Source organism: Gigantopelta aegis, chromosome 8 (assembly GCF_016097555.1).
Source record: "Gigantopelta aegis isolate Gae_Host chromosome 8, Gae_host_genome, whole genome shotgun sequence".
Lineage (NCBI taxonomy): Eukaryota > Metazoa > Mollusca > Gastropoda > Neomphalida > Peltospiridae > Gigantopelta > Gigantopelta aegis.
This window is the reverse complement of record NC_054706.1, coordinates 46098213-46117822: the sequence shown is the minus strand read 5'-3', so window position 1 is coordinate 46117822 and position 19610 is coordinate 46098213. Positions and strand designations below refer to the sequence as shown.

The 19610-nt window shown below is 37.3% G+C and overlaps 1 long non-coding RNA gene across 1 annotated transcript; it reads right to left on the bottom strand.

The window, feature by feature from the left end:
• Positions 1-1762: 1762 nt before the first annotated feature.
• LOC121379174 lies at positions 1763-14327 on the bottom strand. The gene is made up of 3 exons (XR_005958812.1): positions 14017-14327; positions 13603-13745; positions 1763-2371 (listed from the first exon to the last, which is right to left on the bottom strand). It is a non-coding gene; the product is annotated as an uncharacterized LOC121379174 (long non-coding RNA).
• Positions 14328-19610: the final 5283 nt, after the last annotated feature.

The following is a 19610-nucleotide window of genomic DNA, read 5'->3' as shown; positions in this document are numbered from 1 at the left end:
TGCCAAAGTCATGTATTCATCAAAATAACAAAATAACTCTGCACGAACAGTTATAGTCATAGGCGTCGGAAGCACTCCCCTCTTCTCTTTCACAACTACGAAACCGTTGACTAGAATATATGCATGTGTTGCCCCTTAGTTGAACGTCGTGTTTATTATTTATTATTGAAACGTAATTATGGTGGTAACTGAATCATAATTATTATGTACTCATAAATTTTATTTATAGTAAAGATATGTTTCACTTTATTAATTTAAGCCTAGGAACTAATTTCAGATAAAACATTATCTCCTCCAAGATGGTGTTTTCCGTCTTAACTCCGGAAAAAACGGAATAGCTTATAATGGAGGCAAACTCAAGGTAGTCCCAATAAACGATGTTGGCCTTTGTTAATTAAGATTACAAAACCATTGTCTAATGGAGTATTTCTGCTGTTTTCATTATTAGTTGCTTTTAAAAATGTTCAAATTTTTATAAATGTTTTCAAAGCATATTTCGAGATGTTCTGTTTACGTTGAGTGTTTTCAGACGATGAACATATCCATTTAGCTCCGTCTTTTCGAGGTCGAGATTTGTGAAACCGGTCTTGGGAGTGACGATTCTCCTACGGACCAAATGTAAATAGTATATGCTACTTGGTGTTAGACACAGGTAAATTACGACCAACACGAAAAGTCTCAAAGTGAAAAGTTGTATGTAAATCTGCTGGAAAACAAATCACCATATACATTCGCGACAGTTTTGGGACAAAAGTCCGATTCTCGTTGTGGAAGAGATCAAATTTGTTTGTTTTTTTGTATGCTTTTTTTTTTTTTTTTTTTTTGATTTTTTTCTTTTTTTTTTTTTTTTTTTTGTTTTTTTTTTTTTTTTTTCTTTTTTGGGGGGGGGGGGGGTATTTGACAAAAGGCTATCTTTTGTGTCCCAATAAAAGACAAGGGCTTGAAAATTATTTAATAAATTAATGGAGAGTGTCTGTCTGCATACAATATATATATTTAGTTAGATGAAAACTTGACTATATATGTTCAGCGTATGGATCATAACGCATCTGTTACTTGAGATTCTATATTTTATACAGAACCAAGGACTTAGACTTTATCTTGGTGCTTTCAGAACATCTGTGGAGAGCTTGTATGTTGACTACCACGAACTTTGTATGGGAGTTAGTCATGTAAATATTTCATTGCAGTTTGCCACAAAGATTAACTCATTCCAAAACATCCTGCACATGATGCGTTGTTTGACAGCAAATATATGAAGTTGTTTGATGCGAGACCGAATGCCATCTATTAAGTAGTTTTATCTGTTTTATCCAACATTGATTTGACCGATATTTTGGAGACTCCATATTTTTTTCTACCACCTTCGTGTATCAAATCACAGTTTTCCAATATTTTTCTTGTGATTGCCTGATTCAGCATCAATCTTTACTGCTGAATTTTGGGCAATTATAAAAGGCCTTGAAGAAATTACTGATTCTGTTGCATAAAAATATACTATTTTCACAGATTTGCTTTCATGTCTACAAGCTTTACAATATATGAAGCTGAAACATCCCTTAAATAGAATAGCCCAGTGGTAAAGCGCTCGCTTGATGTGTAGTCGGTTTGGGATCGATCCCCGTCAGTGGGCTATTTCTCGCTTCAGCCAGTGCACCACGACTGGTACACCAAAGGACGTGGTATGTGCTGTCCTGTCTATGGGATGGTGTATATAAAATATACCTTGCTGCTGATTGAAAAGAGTAGCCCAGTCTCAATATCTGTGTGGTCCTTACCCATACGTCCGACGCCATATAACCGTAAATAAAATGTGTTGAGTGCATCGTTAAATAAACAATTTCTTTCCTTCCTTCTTTGCGAAAGTGTGTCTTTTTATCAATTGTCAATAAAGGCCTAAATGGTAATGAAACCAATGTGTCTTTTCAACTTTAATTCTGATAGACATCAAACTGACAGTTAAAGGATAGTAAGAAGCACTACAAAGTTGAATAAACTCAGTCATAACATCAGTCTCACTCTTTTGGCAAATACTGTTAGAAGTAAAATAATATGTTGTGCATATGGAAGGGGGTGGGATTGGGGGACACATATAAATGAAAAAAGGAATTGTACATCAAAGAATTAGAAAATACTTTAGCTGAAGGAAATATTAAACGGAATTTTTTTTTAATTGTTATACATACGTAACACATTCATTCATATATTTATCTTTCTTTGAGGAAATTTGTACTCTCTGTGTGTCTATGGAGAAACCTGAAATGGAAACTGATTGGGAGAGTATACTATGTTTATGAGACAGCTTTCAGTAGATTCAATTATACTACAAGCTTGATGCTGTATTGTTTTCTGTTTCCAACTGTGACAGAACCTGGAACAGAAATGAAGTGTGTGACAATAATTCATAGACAAATTTAGACTAATACTCTTTCATGGATGCTAAATTTGGTAGATCTAGCCATACAATTTTATTATAATTCAAAGTGGTATATAGTAATATTTATAATTATTCATTGTTTGAATTTGTCTTTATACAGCACTTTATTGAACCAAAATAGTAATTTAGTAAATAATTTAGCACACATGTGTGACTGCTGTCTCATCCCTTCAGTATTTCAGCTGCTATAATATGTTTTGTGGATATTTTTCCTAGATAGAAATTTACCTTTCTGATATTTTATGAGTGTTTGGACATTCCTTTCAAAGGTGGATTATGGCTACTTACATTGCTTTGTTTCTAATAATGAAATAGTAATTTAGTAAATAATTTAGCACACATGTGTGACTGCTGTCTCATCCCTTCAGTATTTCAGCTGCTATAATATGTTTTGTGGATATTTTTCCTAGATAGAAATTTACCTTTCTGATATTTTATGAGTGTTTGGACATTCCTTTCAAAGGTGGATTATGGCTACTTACATTGCTTTGTTTCTAATAATGACATTGAAGTTGTAAAGTATGTAAATATTTACGTAAGAAATTGATTAAACATATTGGCCAAGCATTGGCATTCATCGTGTGATACGTTTTTACTTGTTTGAGTTAAACGACCGGTACAGATGATAAGTTTTATTGTATCTTTTATTGAAATCTTCAAGTATTCAATATTATTATGAGTCTAGTCTTTTTAATATTTTGAAACAAGAAGCTTATTTTTTATGTAACATGTGCAATCTAAACCTTTACGTTTTCCTTTTTATTATTGGTCTGGATGTACATTATTGTACAAACGTGAATAAATGTGAACTTAAATTGTTATTCTGATGTAACATTTGCATAAATTATTATGTCATTAAATTACGTATTCCAAGATTTCTGTGGGGGTCTTTTTGGTCATTTTAGAGCGGTTTCGAACCTACTCGAAGAATACATATGTTATCAGAAATAATAGTAACCCTTTATATTTTAACTTGAATTTTTCAGAGATGCAATTTCTCTGTTATTTTTTTGTTTACAAAAGTAGATGTAAACGACAATTAAGATCGTCATGTCGGCCATGTTTGGTCATAGAAGTACAAGGCTACTACGACCTTATTTTTCTTCATTTGGATAATATAGTGATGTTTTTTTTCAATAAGAGCAGCAGTTTTAATGAAACTATGACCATGAAGAAAACCTTTTTTTTTTTTTTTGGTCTGCGGTACCCAAAATGAGTGGTTGACGGGGTAATTAAACCCATTTTTAAAAATAAAGGAAATTGTTTACTCCCTGATAACTATAGGCCGATAACGCTGCTCTGTTATATCTCGAAACTATTTACGACTATTTTAAACAACCGATTAAATACCTTTATTTAAAAAAAATAATATATTAAACGAAGCTCAAACAGCTTTCAGAAAAGGTTACTCTACCATTGATCACCTATTTTAAAACACATTCATTAATCGAAATTCTGAAGAAAAAAAGAAAGAAATTATTCAAAAAGCATTTGATCTAAGCTTTAGGACATGTCTTTGGCAAAAATTGCAGTAGTAACCAAGGACCTTTGTTATAGACGCGCCGGGAAAGGTGGTAACGCTCTGCAAATGAAGCGAAAGTAGACGCTATAGCCGCAGATGCCATAGCAACAGATGCCATAGCACCAATATTGGAAACTGATATTTATTTTCTATGCGTATTATATGCCGACGTTAGTGCGTTTCTCGTAACAAACGCTGAGCACTGATTAGTACAAGAGAAAAGGCCTTCCACTTATTATAATAACAACGCGCGCTACCCACTATTAAAGCTGAATATTGTCGTTATGTTACAAGGAAAAATGACGTCATGTAGTTGTTAGAGGCTTGGGAGCGAAGTTTGGATCGGATCGTTAGTATTACAAACAAAAAAAAATCAAAAAAAAAAAAAAAAAAAAAAATCTAAGAGTAGTTGGTCACTGATTGAGATAATAATAATCCCATGGACTTCAAATCCTACACCACAGCGCGTTCTACCAACTAAGCTCACTATTGCGATTATGTTACAATTACAAATGACGTCAGGCAATTGTCACACAAATGGAAGTTAAACAACGACCTAAAAATCGCTGGGCACTGGTTGAGACGAGAGAAAAAACCTTTCACTTCTTATAATAACGATAACGCTCGCTACCCACTAAGCAAAATATTGCAGTTATGTTACAATGACAAATGACGTCATGTAATTGTTAGACGCTTGGGAGCGATGATTGGATCGTTAGCATAAAAAACAACAAAAAACAACAACAACAACAACAACAACAACAAAACCACACACCCAATCTAAGAGTTGTTGGTGACTAGTTGAGATAATAAAAATTCCATGGACTTCATATACTACACCACAACGCGCTCTACCAACTAAGCTCACTATTGCGATTATGTTACAATGAAAAAAGTTAAGTTTGGCTCCCACAGCATAAACAACGATCTAAGATTGGTTCAGCACTGCTTGGTTGGAACGAGAAAAAAACATTAATTTCATATCCTAACCGACAAAACGTTCTACCAACTACGCTCACTATTGCCATTATGTTAGAATGACACATGATATCACGCAATTGTTAGATGCTTGGAAGCGAAGTTTGGCTCCCACAACATAATAAACGATCTAAGTTTGTTTCAGCACTGGTTGGAACGAGAAAAACTCCGCAATTTCATATCCTAATTGACAAAGCGCCCTACCCAATGAGATGAATATTGCCATTATGATACAATGACAAATGACGTCACGCAATTATTATATGCTTGGAAGCTAAGTTTGGATCACACGGCATAAACAACGATCTAAGAGTTGTTGGTCACTAGTTGAGATAAAAAAAAATCCTATGGACTTCATATCCTACACCACAACGCGCTCTACCCACTAAGCTCAGTATTGCCATTATGTTACAAAGGAAGGACATTTTTTATTTAACGACGCACTCAACACATTTTTATTTACGGTTATATGGCATCGGACATGTGGTTAAGGACCACACAGATATTGAGAGAGGAGAAACCCGCTGTAGCGACTTCATGGGTGTTACGGGGATTCTATAATACCCGTAACTGAATGAAACACGATTGTCCAAATATCTCTCCTAACTGTATATCTATTAGATCTCTCTGTAACAGGCAGTTATACCTGCCGTGGCTCGTCTCTAGGTATGATCAGAGATACGATCTTATATAAAGTATATATTATTAGAGCACGTTTAGTTCACTGGAAAACACAACAAAAACACAATACACTTTGGAATCTGTATTAACCTACGCTGACAAATGTACTGCCGCAGTAGTTAATTAATAACAACAATAATAACAACCCATAACTGATCACTTAATTAGTTAATCTCTAGGTGTCTAGTTTACACAATATTGTAATCACTTCACCGTGACACAACACCCACACGTGTGATAATTGAGAAACGCTTCCAGGAGAACTTAATTAATAAAGGAATTACAACTCTATTCCTAACTGGTTAATTTTTAATTATCCCTTACTATTCGTTCAATAACGTGTGATAATTGAGAAATGCTTCCAGGAGAACTTAATTAATAAAGGAATTACAACTCTATTCCTAACTGGTTAATTTTTAATTAACCCTTAACTACTCATTCAGTAACCTTGTAACACAGAATTAATACTGGTACCTATCACAATAAAGACAATAACCTACAGTTTACCTAGGTCCTCTAGGATGACTGGTTAAGCTTTTTATAATTATTTAGGACAGTGAGCCTACAGATTACTGCGTCAGATGACCGGCAGCACCGTCTAAATAATATTGGTATAATACAGTATTAAAATATTTAAAGTCACATCAATCACATCAAGGTTATACACAGAGCAGAAATAAAATTATTTACCAGTCCGGACGGACAGCGATCCCCTGGAGCCTTCCTTTTGTTTCTCGCCGATATATCTAAAATCCTAGCTATTTATTCAAAAAAATCCGAATATCGCCTTGGGGTACAAGGCGGTACCTCACGTATCAAGTGGATTTCCACAGAGACCAAGACGGGGTATCTTTCTCTGATCGTCAGACTGGCTGTCGCCATTCCGCGAGCAATCCTCTGGTCATAAACAGCACTAGCGGAGTTATTACGTAACTACTGGCCACATGGCCTCCACACCTGCTCTAGATGTGTATTAGAAAAGCTCGACGACCGTCGCGCAAAGGTATCACGTAACAAGTTGCCCACCTGGGCTAAGTGCATTTGGAACTGCACACGGACCTCTAACACAATTAATATCCCAACAGGCGAAAACAAAATTAAGAGCATGTACCGTCACAATGGGCTACTCTTTTCGATTAACAGCAAGGGATCTTTTATATGCACCATCCCATTGACAGGATAGCACACACCACGGCCTTTGATATACCAATCGTGGTGCACTGGCTAGAGCGAGAGATAGCCCAATGGGTCCATCGACGGGGATCGATCCTAGACCGACCGCGCATCAAGCGAACGCTTTGCCACTGGCCTACGTCCCGCCCTTTATGTTACAATGACAATTGACATCACGCATTTGATAGACGTTTCGAAGTGAAGTTTGGCTCCCACAGCATAAACAACGATTTAAGAATCGGTGGGCACTGGTTAGGATGAGAGAGAGAGAGAAAAACAACACTTCTTATTATAACAACGTGCACTATGTTACAATGAAAAATGACGTCATACAATTGTTAGACGCTTGGGAGCGAAGTTTGGATCGTTAGAATAAAAAATCAAAAACAATATAAGAGTTGTTGGTAACTGGTTGAGATAATAAAAATCCCGTGGACTTCGTATCCTACACCACAGCGCGCTCTACCAACTAAGCTCTGTATTGCAATTATGTTACAATAACAAATGACATCACGCAATGGTTAGACACATTGAAGGTAGTACTAAACCAAATAACTTCCGGCTGGGTGCACCGAACTTTTAATAGAGAAGTGAACACCATACAAGTCCTGTGATTGGTGCTAAATGTGAGTGTGTTGGTTGTAAAAAAAGGAAAACGTTTCATCTGAGCAAAAAATGTATGCAATTTTATTTCATCTAGTACCACTGTGTTATGTAGCCTTGTGCTTGAAACATGCATGGGGTACCTGTCAAAAAAAAAGTAATCGAATTTTGTGCAGAACTAGAATAGTCATAGACGCAACCCGTTATCTCAGAAATGAGCAGCTTGACCCCCATTTTTTTCTGATGCACTTTAAGGGTGAGGGGTGGTACTATTTATATCCATGGCGTTTATATCGATTGATACGCTGCAGGTAGGAGTTTTAGCCACATATGTTAGAATCGTTGAGACGGGAGAAAAAACTGAACGTACACGACAACGCGCTCTACCCAATAAGCTCACTGTTGCCATTATGTTACAATGGCAATAAGAATGACCTTTGAATGCAAAAGAAGTTTTACATTTTGAGTATTAAGAATAGTAGGCTATGTATACAGATGACGAGTGCAGCGTGTGAGATATTTTAAAGGAACCAGATCAAGGCTTCTATGTTATTTATCTGTCACCTGTGTATTGTACCGACCTCTGTGGTGTAATGGTTTAGCCATTGGACTTAAGCTTGGTAGGTACTAGGATCGCCTCCAGCTACCGGCTCCCTCCCAGAGCGAGTTTAACGACTCAGTGGGTAAGGTCGCTAACCACTGTCAACCTAATCACTAAACCACTGTCCTGAACATATAATCCAGGTAGCACAGGCGTGTGTCCAGTGCAGAGTGGTTGACCTTAATCGGATAGAAACACGAAAATTAATAAACAAAGAATAACTCACACAAAAAAGTGAAATATGCGTTACTTTAATTGTATAATACAAATATATATAAAAGAAAATTGTTCCAATATCAGGTCAAAAACATTACTTGTCAAAGGAGAAGGTTGAACAATTACTTAACGATCTAGGTGTTTTATCTTATTTTTGTTTAACGACACCACTAGAGCACATTGATTTATTAATCATCGGCTATTGGGTGTTAAACATTTGGTAAGTCTAACAAGTAGTCATCAGAGGAAACCCGCTACATTTGTTCTAATGCAGGAAGGGATCATTTGTATGCACTTTCCCACAGACAAGAAAGCACATACCACGGCCTTTGTCCAGTTATGGTGCACTGTTTGGAACGAGAAAAACCCAATGAGTAGAATGGATCCATAGAGGTGGTTCGATCTCACGACGTAAGCATCTCAAACGAGCACTCAACCGACGGGGCTAAATCCTGCTTCCCGATCTAGGTGAGGGGTGTCATCGGTTGCGTTACGAAACGTTATACAGGCGCGTGTGCTCTTGAAAATGAATTTTAAAAACAAAATAACCCTCCATCTCCACCCCCACCCCAAGGACTGGAAAACGTCGCTCGTCGCTTTCTAGATCCATCTCTATAATTCCCTGCACACACGCCTGGTTATGTGGGTCGGCGGTGGTTGTCAAGAGTTAGGTATCATTTTCAAAATAATGTTTTATTTTTATTTAAAATTATTTAAAATGCAACCAATTATTGCTAAATATTGTGGGTTTTTTAACAGATTATTTACTAAACCAAACAAGAAGAAGTACAAACATAAAATACAGCAACTTTGTTCTTGTTGTAATTTGTTTAAATTTCATTAAAAATGTTGTAATAAATTTGTTAATGCAGTAGATGTTTAAAAAAAATTAAAATGATAAAATATTAATTAAGTATTTCATTAAATGTTCTTCAAAATCCCAGAAGTGTTGTACGATATGTCAGTTATAAGTCTAGCATGTACTAAAAATGCCATCAAATGTTAAACAATTTGTTTTTACCAGTCCACAATATACAGAACTAAACAAATACCATATTTAAATATTAATCAGCAACCAAGGGAGAACAATATTTTAAATATGTTTCATAATAAATTATGTCCCTTAGATCACAATGTCTTCATGTTATAACAAGTATCGATGTATTAATAACGTCTCTCATCTTGTTCAAGTTTGTGCTCCACAAGGCTCAATGGGTAGGGGTAAACCACTTGCACCGACCAGTGATCCATAACTGGTTCAACAAAGGCCATGGTTTGTCCTATCCTGCCTGTGGGAAGCGCAAATAAAAGATCCCTTACTGCTAATCGGAAAGAGTAGCCTATGAAGTGGCGAAATCGGATTTCCTCTCAAAATCTGTGTGGTCCTTAACCATATGTCTGACGCCATATAACCGAAAATAAAATGTGTTGAGTGCATCGTTAAATAAAGCATTTCTTTCTGTTCAAGTTTGAGCACTTCGCTAGTAGAGTAAGGACTTTCACCAGGAAAAGCATAGCCTACATTTACTAATATAATTATGCGTCATTATTGGATGCATATATATTATAATCAGTTCATGTGGATTTTTTTTAATCCACCGGAGAAGGTAATACCATGGTCTGGTGGCTGTTTTTTTTTAATAAACTGTCATATTCTAGTTAATGTATATTGGTGTTCTTTAAGAGTGTATACCACCAGATCAAATCCCATAAACGACCATAGTAATATATGTGGTTAAAACTCCTACCTGCAGCGTATCAATCGACATGAACACCACGGATATAAATACTACCACTGCTCGCCCCTAAAGTGAATAAGACAAAATTGGGAGTGAACTGCTCATTTCAGAGATAATGGGTAGGTTCTATGACTACCCTAGTTCCGCACAAAATGCGAGTTCTTTTTTTTTACAGGTACCCCATACACATTTCAAGCATAAGGCTACTTGACACAGTGGTACTAGACGAAATAAAATTGAATACATTGTTGTTGTTTTTTTTTGGGGGGGGGGGGGGGGGGGTGGGCAAGATGAAACTAATTTGTTTTTACAACCAGACAACTCGCATTAATCACCAATCACTTGTGGTGTTAACTTCACTATCGAAAGTTCGGTGCACCTCAAACTGTGACCCAGCCGGAAGGTATTTGGTTTAGTACTACCTTCAAGTGAACTTTCACCCCATAGCATAAACAATGATCTAAGAATTAAATGGCGCTGGTTGGAACGAGAAAAATCCATCGACTTCATAACCTACACGAGAACGCGCCCTACTAGCTAATGTTACAATGACAAATGACGTGACGCAATTGTTAGATGCTTGGAAGCGAAGTTTGGCTCCCACAGCATAAACAACCATCTAAGATTGGTTGAGGACTGGTTGGGACGTGAAAAACCCATCGATTTCATATCCTAATTGTGAAAGCGCCGTACCCACTAAGCTGAATATTGCCATTATGTTACAATGATAAAACAAAACTTTTTTAACGACGTCATGGAATTGTTAGATGCTTGGAAGCGACGTTTAGGTTGTTAGCATAGGAAATAAAAGCAAAACCCCCACAAAAAGCCCAATACAAACCATAGGATCTAAGAGTTGTTTGGTATGAGAAAATCCCATAGACATCATATCCTACACCACAACGCGCTCTACCAACTAAGCTCACTATTAACATTATGTCACAATGATAAATGACGTGATGCAATTGTTAAACGCTTGAAGGCGAAGTTCGACTCCAGCATCATACACGATTACGATCTAAGAATCGTTGAGCACTGGTTTGGCCGAGAGAAAAAACCTGGCACTTCTTGTAATAACGACAACGCATGTTATCATCTAAGCTGAATATTCATGCCATTATGACGTGATGCACTTGTTAGACGCTTGGAAGCGAATGTAGGATCGTTAGCATAATTATTTTTTTTAGTAATAATAAAACGAACTAAGACTTGTTGGGCATTGATTAGTATGAGAAAGATCCCATGAACTTAATATCTTACACCACAACGCGCTCTACTCGCTAATCTCACTATTGACATTATATGACAATGACAAATGACATCACGCGATTGTTAGACGCTTGAAAGCGACATTTGGCTCCCAAAGCATAAACTATGATCTAGAAATCGTTGGGATCAGAGAACAAAAACCTTGAATGTCTTATGATAACGATAACGAGCGTTACCCCCTAATCTCAAGATTGCCATTATGTTACAATGATAAATGACATCACGCAATTATTAGACGCTTTGAAGCGAAGTTTGGCTCCCCCAGCGTAAACAACGATCTAAGAATCCTTGTGCACTAGTTGGAAACAGAGGAAAAAACCTTTAACTTCTTACCGTATAGTAACCACAACGCGCGCTACCCATTAATCTGAATATTGTCATTATGTTACAATGACAAATGACGTCACGCAATTGTTAGACAAATGGAAGTTGAGTTTGGCTCCAACAGCATAAACAACGATCTAAGAATCGCTGGGCACTGGTTAGGACGAGATAAAAAAAAACCTTCCACTTCTTATAATAACGACAACGGGCGCTAACCTCTAAGCTGAATATTGCAGTTATGTTACAATGACAAATGACGTCACACAAGTGTTAGACAAATGGAAGTTAAATTTGGCTCCCACAGCATAAACAACGATCTAAGATTGGTTCAGCACTGGCTGGCTGGAACGAGAAAACCCCATTAATTTCATATCCTAACTGACAAAACGTTCTACCAACTACGCTCACTATTGCCATTATGTTAGAATGACACATGATATCACGCAATTGTTAGATGCTTGGAAGCGAAGTTTGGCTCCCACAACATAATAAACGATCTAAGTTTGTTTCAGCACTGGTTGGAACGAGAAAAACTCCTCAATTTCATATCCTAATTGCCAAAGCGCCCTACCCACTGAGCTGAATATTGACATTATGTTACAATGACAAATGACGTCACGCGATTGTTAGACAAACGGAAGTTTGAATCACACTCCATAAACAACGAAAGAGTTGTTGGGTACTAATGGGGACGAGAAAAAACAAAACAAAAAACAAAACAAAACAAAACAAAACAAGACTATAAACTTCCAATCCTACACCTAAAAGCGCTGTACCCACTAAGCTCACTATTGCCATTTAATTATGTTACAACCAGAAATGACGTCACGCAATTGTTAGACGCTTGAAAGGGAAATTTGACTCCCACAGCATAAACAACGATCTAAGAATCGCTGGGAACTGGTTGGGACGAGAGAAAAACCTTCCACTTCTTATAATAATGACAACGTGCGCAACCCCCTAAGCTGAATATTGTTGTTATGTTACAATGACAAATGACGTCATGCAATTGTAAGACGCTTGGGAGTTTGGATCGTTAGCATAAACGAAAAAAAAATTCAAAAACAAAATAAAATTCTAAGAGTTGTTGTTCACTGGTTGAGATAATAAAAATCCCATGGACTTCATATCCTACACCACAACGCGCTCTACCAACTAAGCTCACTATTGCGATTATGTCACAATGACAAATGACGTCATGCAATTGTTAGACAAATGGAAGTTATATTTGGCTCCCACAGCATAAACAACGATCTAAGAATCGCTGGGCACTGGTTGGGACGAGAGAAAAAACCTTCCACTTCTTATAATAACGACAACGCGCGCTACCCCTAAGCTGAATATTGCAGTTATGTCACAATGACAAATGACGTCATGCAATTGTTAGACGCTTGTGAGCGAAGTTTGGATCGTTAGCATAAAATAAAATAAAAAAATAAAAAACAACAATCTAAGAGTAGTTGGTCACCAGTTGAGATAATAAAAATCCCATGGACTTCATATCCTACACCACAACGCGCTCTACCAGCTAAGCTCACTATTTCGATTATGTTGCAATGACAAATGACGTCATGCAATTGTTAGTCAAGTGGAAGCTAAGTTTGACTCCCACAGCATAAACAACGATCTCAGAATCGCTGGGCACTGGTTGGGACGAGAGAAAAAACCTTCCATTTCCTACCGCACACGAGAGCTATCAGCTGAGCAAAAAATCTCAAGTAACGTTTTGCTCAGCTGATAGCTCTCGTCTGGGGTAGGCTTAAGCTGAATATTGCAGTTCTGTTACAATGACAAATGACGTCATGCAGTTGTTAGACGCTTGTAAGCGAAGTTTGGATAGTTAGCATAAAAAAAAAAAAAACAACGAAAAAACAAAACAATCTAAGAGTTGTTGGTCACTGGTTGACCTTTGAGTCCAAAATAAGTTTTACATTTTGAGTATTAAGAATAGTAGGCTATGTATACAGTATGGAGTTGGCGAGTGCTGCGTGTCACGTATTTTAAAGGAACCAGGTCAAGACTTCTGTGTTATCTAACTGTAAATGTATAATGTACTGACCTCTGTGGTGTAATGGTTAAGCCATCGGACTTAAGGTTGGTAGGTACTGGGATCGCTTCCAGGTACCGGCTCCCACCCAGAGCGATTTTAATGACGCAGTGGGTAAGGTAAAACAGGTGTATGTCCAGTGCAGCGTGCTTGACCTTAATTGGATGGAAACACGAAAATGAGTGCATGTATAAACAAAGAACAACTCAGACAAAAAAAAAAAAAAAAAAACGAAAAAAACAAACAATCTAAGAGTTGTTGGTCACTGGTTGACCTTTGAGTCCAAAATAAGTTTTACATTTTGAGTATTAAGAATAGTAGGCTATGTATACAGTATGGAGTTGGCGAGTGCTGCGTGTCACGTATTTTAAAGGAACCAGGTCAAGACTTCTGTGTTATCTAACTGTAACTGTGTAATGTACTGACCTCTGTGGTGTAATGGTTAAGCCATCGGACTTAAGGTTGGTAGGTACTGGGATCGCTTCCAGGTACCGGCTCCCACCGAGAGCGATTTTAATGACGCAGTGGGTAAGGTAAAACAGGTGTATGTCCAGTGTAGCGTGCTTGACCTTAATTGGATGGAAACACGAAAATGAATGCATGTATAAACAAAGAACAACTCAGACAAAAAAAAAAAAAAAAAAAAAAAAAACGATACTTTAATTGTATAATGCAAATATATATATAAGAAACATTGTTCCATATCAGGTGAATAACATTACTTGCCAAAGGGGAAGGCTGAACAATTATTTAGCGATCTAGGTGTTTCATCTTATTTTTGTTTAACGACACCACTGGAGCACATTGATTTATTAATCATCGGCTATTGGGTGTCAAACATTTGGTAATTCTAACAAGTAGTCATCAGAGGAAACCAGCTACATTTGTTCTAATGCAGCAAGGGATACTTTATATACACCTTCCCACAATTAGGAAAGCACACACCACGACCTTTGTCCAGTTGTGGTGCACTGGTTGGAATGAGAAAACTCCAGTGAGTAGAATGGATCCATCGAGGTGGTTCGATCTCACGACGTAAGCATCTCAAACGAGCACTCAACCGACGGGGCTAAATCCTGCTGCCCGATCTAGGTGAGGGGTGTCATCGGTTGCGTTACGAAACGTGATGCAGGCGCGTGTGCTCTTGAAAATGAATTTTAAAAACAAAATGCCCCCCCCCCCCCCCTTCAAGGACTCGAAAACGTCGCTCATCGCTTTCTAGATCCATCTCTATAATTCCCTGCACACGCGCCTGGTAAGTAAAATGCAACCAATTAGTGGTATTGTTTTTTTAAACAGATTATTTACTAAACCAAACAAGAATAAGTACAAACAGAAAATATAGCAATTTTGTTACTGTTATAATCTGTTTAAATTTCATTACAAATGATAAAAATATTAATTAAGTATTTCATTAAATGATCCAAATCCCAGGAGTGAGGTATGCTATATCAGCTATAAGTCTAGCATGGATGACATATTGTACTGAAAATGACATCAAATGTTAAACAATTTGTTTTTACCACTCCACAATATATAGAACTAAACAAATTCCATATTTAAATATTAATCAGCTACCAAGGGAGAAAACCTGAAACAATATTTTAAATATTATATTTTATAATGAATTGTGTCCCTTAGATCACAACGTCCCCGTGTTATAATAAGTATCGATGTTTTAATAACGTTTCTCATCTTGTTCAAGTTTGAGCACTTCTCTAGTCGAGTCAGGACTTTCATCGGAAAAAGCATAGCCTACATTTATTATTTACATGTTTACTATCAATGTATTATTAATTGCTTTATCGCATATGCCATCAGGGGGAGGTTGCCAAGGGTGCATGTTCCTGCCGTTTAACTCTGAAAACAATTATGTGTCATTATCGAATTCATATAAATTATAATCAGTTCATGTTGGGTTTTTTTTCATCCACCGGAGAAGGTAATACCATGGTCTAGTGATTGTTTTTTGAATAAACTGTCATATTCTAATTAATGTATATTGGTGTTCTTTAAGAGTGTATACCACCAAACCAAATCCCATAAACGACCACAGTAATATATCCGAATATCGCCTACTCTTTTCGATTAACAGCAAGGGATCTTTTATATGCACCATCCCATTGACAGGATAGCACACACCACGGCCTTTGATATACCAATCGTGGTGCACTGGCTAGAGCGAGAGATAGCCCAATGGGTCCATCGACGGGGATCGATCCTAGACCGACCGCGCATCAAGCGAACGCTTTACCACTGGCCTACGTCCCGCCCTTTACGTTACAATGACAATTGACATCACGCATTTGATAGACGTTTCGAAGTGAAGTTTGGCTCCCACAGCATAAACAACGATTTAAGAATCGGTGGGCACTGGTTGGGATGAGAGAGAGAGAGAAAAACAACACTTCTTATTATAACAACGTGCGCTATGTTACAATAAAAAATGACGTTATACAATTGTTAGACGCTTGGGAGCGAAGTTTGGATCGTTAGAATAAAAAATCAAATACAATCTAAGAGTTGTTGGTAACTGGTTGAGATAATAAAAATCCCGTGGACTTCGTATCCTACACCACAGCGCGCTCTACCAACTAAGCTCTATATTTAAATTATGTTACAATAACAAATGACATCACGCAATGGTTAGACACATTGAAGGTAGTACTAAACCAAATAACTTCCGGCTGGGTGCACCGAACTTTTAATAGAGAAGTGAACACCACACAAGTCCTGTGATTGGTGCTAAATGTGAGTGTGTTGGTTGTTAAAAAAGGAAAACGTTTCATCTGAGCAAAAAATGTATGCAATTTTATTTCATCTAGTACCACTGTGTTATGTAGCCTTGTGCTTGAAACATGCATGGGGTACCTGTCAAAAAAAAAGTAATCGAATTTTGTGCAGGACTAGAATAGTCATAGACGCAACTCGTTATCTCAGAAATGAGCAGCTTGACCCCCAATTTTTTTCTGATGCACTGTAAGGGTGAGGGGTGGTACTATTTATATCCATGGCGTTTATATCGGTTGATAAGCTGCAGGTAGGAGTTTTAGCCACATATGTTAGAATCGTTGAGACGGGAGAAAAAACTGAACGTACACGACAACGCGCTCTACCCAATAAGCTCACTATTGCCATTATGTTACAATGGCAATAAGAATGACCTTTGAATGCAAAAGAAGTTTTACATTTTGAGTATTAAGAATAGTAGGCTATGTATACAGATGACGAGTGCAGCGTGTGAGATATTTTAAAGGAACCAGATCAAGGCTTCTATGTTATTTATCTGTCACTTGTGTATTGTACCGACCTCTGTGGTGTAATGGTTTAGCCATTGGACTTAAGCTTGGTAGGTACTAGGATCGCCTCCAGCTACCGGCTCCCTCCCAGAGCGAGTTTAACGACTCAGTGGGTAAGGTCGCTAACCACTGTCAACCTAACCACTAAACCACTGTCCTGAACATATAATCCAGGTAGCACAGGCGTGTGTCCAGTGCAGAGTGGTTGACCTTAATCGGATAGAAACACGAAAATTAATAAACAAAGAATAACTCACACAAAAAAGTGAAATATGCGTTACTTTAATTGTATAATACAAATATATATAAAAGAAAATTGTTCCAATATCAGGTGAAAAACATTACTTGTCAAAGGAGAAGGTTGAACAATTACTTAACGATCTAGGTGTTTTATCTTATTTTTGTTTAACGACACCACTAGAGCACATTGATTTATTAATCATCGGCTATTGGGTGTTAAACATTTGGTAAGTCTAACAAGTAGTCATCAGAGGAAACCCGCTACATTTGTTCTAATGCAGGAAGGGATCATTTGTATGCACTTTCCCACAGACAAGAAAGCACATACCACGGCCTTTGTCCAGTTATGGTGCACTGTTTGGAACGAGAAAAACGCAATGAGTAGAATGGATCCATAGAGGTGGTTCGATCTCACGACGTAAGCATCTCAAACGAGCACTCAACCGACGGGGCTAAATCGTGCTCCCCGATCTAGGTGAGGGGTGTCATCGGTTGCGTTACGAAACGTTATACAGGCGCGTGTGCTCTTGAAAATGAATTTTAAAAACAAAATAACCCTCCATCTCCACCCCCACCCCAAGGACTGGAAAACGTCGCTCGTCGCTTTCCAGATCCATCTCTATAATTCCCTGCACATACGCCTGGTTATGTGGGTCGGCGGTGGTTGTCAAGAGTTAGGTATCATTTTCAAAATAATGTTTCATTTTTATTTAAAATTATTTAAAATGCAACCAATTATTGCTAAATATTGTGGGTTTTTCAACAGATTATTTACTAAACCAAACAAGAAGAAGTACAAACATAAAATACAGCAACTTTGTTCTTGTTGTAATTTGTTTAAATTTCATTAAAAATGTTGTAATAAATTTGTTAATGCAGTAGATGTTTAAAAAAAATTAAAATGATAAAATATTAATTAAGTATTTCATTAAATGTTCTTCAAAATCCCAGAAGTGTTGTACGATATGTCAGTTATAAGTCTAGCATGTACTAAAAATGCCATCAAATGTTAAACAATTTGTTTTTACCAGTCCACAATATACAGAACTAAACAAATACCATATTTAAATATTAATCAGCAACCAAGGGAGAACAATATTTTAAATATGTTTTATAATAAATTATGTCCCTTAGATCACAATGTCTTCATGTTATAACAAGTATCGATGTATTAATAACGTCTCTCATCTTGTTCAAGTTTGTGCTCCACAAGGCTCAATGGGTAGGGGTAAACCACTTGCACCGACCAGTGATCCATAACTGGTTCAACAAAGGCCATGGTTTGTCCTATCCTGCCTGTGGGAAGCGCAAATAAAAGATCCCTTACTGCTAATCGGAAAGAGCAGCCTATGAAGTGGCGAAAGCGGATTTCCTCTCAAAATCTGTGTGGTCCTTAACCATATGTCTGACGCCATATAACCGAAAATAAAATGTGTTGAGTGCATCGTTAAATAAAGCATTTCTTTCTGTTCAAGTTTGAGCACTTCGCTAGTAGAGTAAGGACTTTCACCAGGAAAAGCATAGCCTACATTTACTAATATAATTATGCGTCATTATTGGATGCATATATATTATAATCAGTTCATGTGGATTTTTTTTAATCCACCGGAGAAGGTAATACCATGGTCTGGTGGCTGTTTTTTTTTAATAAACTGTCATATTCTAGTTAATGTATATTGGTGTTCTTTAAGAGTGTATACCACCAGATCAAATCCCATAAACGACCATAGTAATATATGTGGTTAAAACTCCTACCTGCAGCGTATCAATCGACATGAACACCACGGATATAAATACTACCACTGCTCGCCCCTAAAGTGAATAAGACAAAATTGGGAGTGAACTGCTCATTTCAGAGATAATGGGTAGGTTCTATGACTACCCTAGTTCCGCACAAAATGCGAGTTCTTTTTTTTTACAGGTACCCCATACACATTTCAAGCACAAGGCTACTTGACACAGTGGTACTAGACGAAATAAAATTGAATACATTGTTGTTGTTTTTTTGGGGGGGTGGGGGGGGGGGGGGTGGGCAAGATGAAACTAATTTGTTTTTACAACCAGACAACTCGCATTAATCACCAATCACTTGTGGTGTTAACTTCACTATCGAAAGTTCGGTGCACCTCAAACTGTGACCCAGCCGGAAGGTATTTGGTTTAGTACTACCTTCAAGTGAACTTTCACCCCATAGCATAAACAATGATCTAAGAATTAAATGGCGCTGGTTGGAACGAGAAAAATCCATCGACTTCATAACCTACACGAGAACGCGCCCTACAAGCTAATGTTACAATGACAAATGACGTCACGCAATTGTTAGATGCTTGGAAGCGAAGTTTGGCTCCCACAGCATAAACAACCATCTAAGATTGGTTGAGGACTGGTTGGGACGTGAAAAACCCATCGATTTCATATCCTAATTGTGAAAGCGCCCTACCCACTAAGCTGAATATTGCCATTATGTTACAATGATAAAAC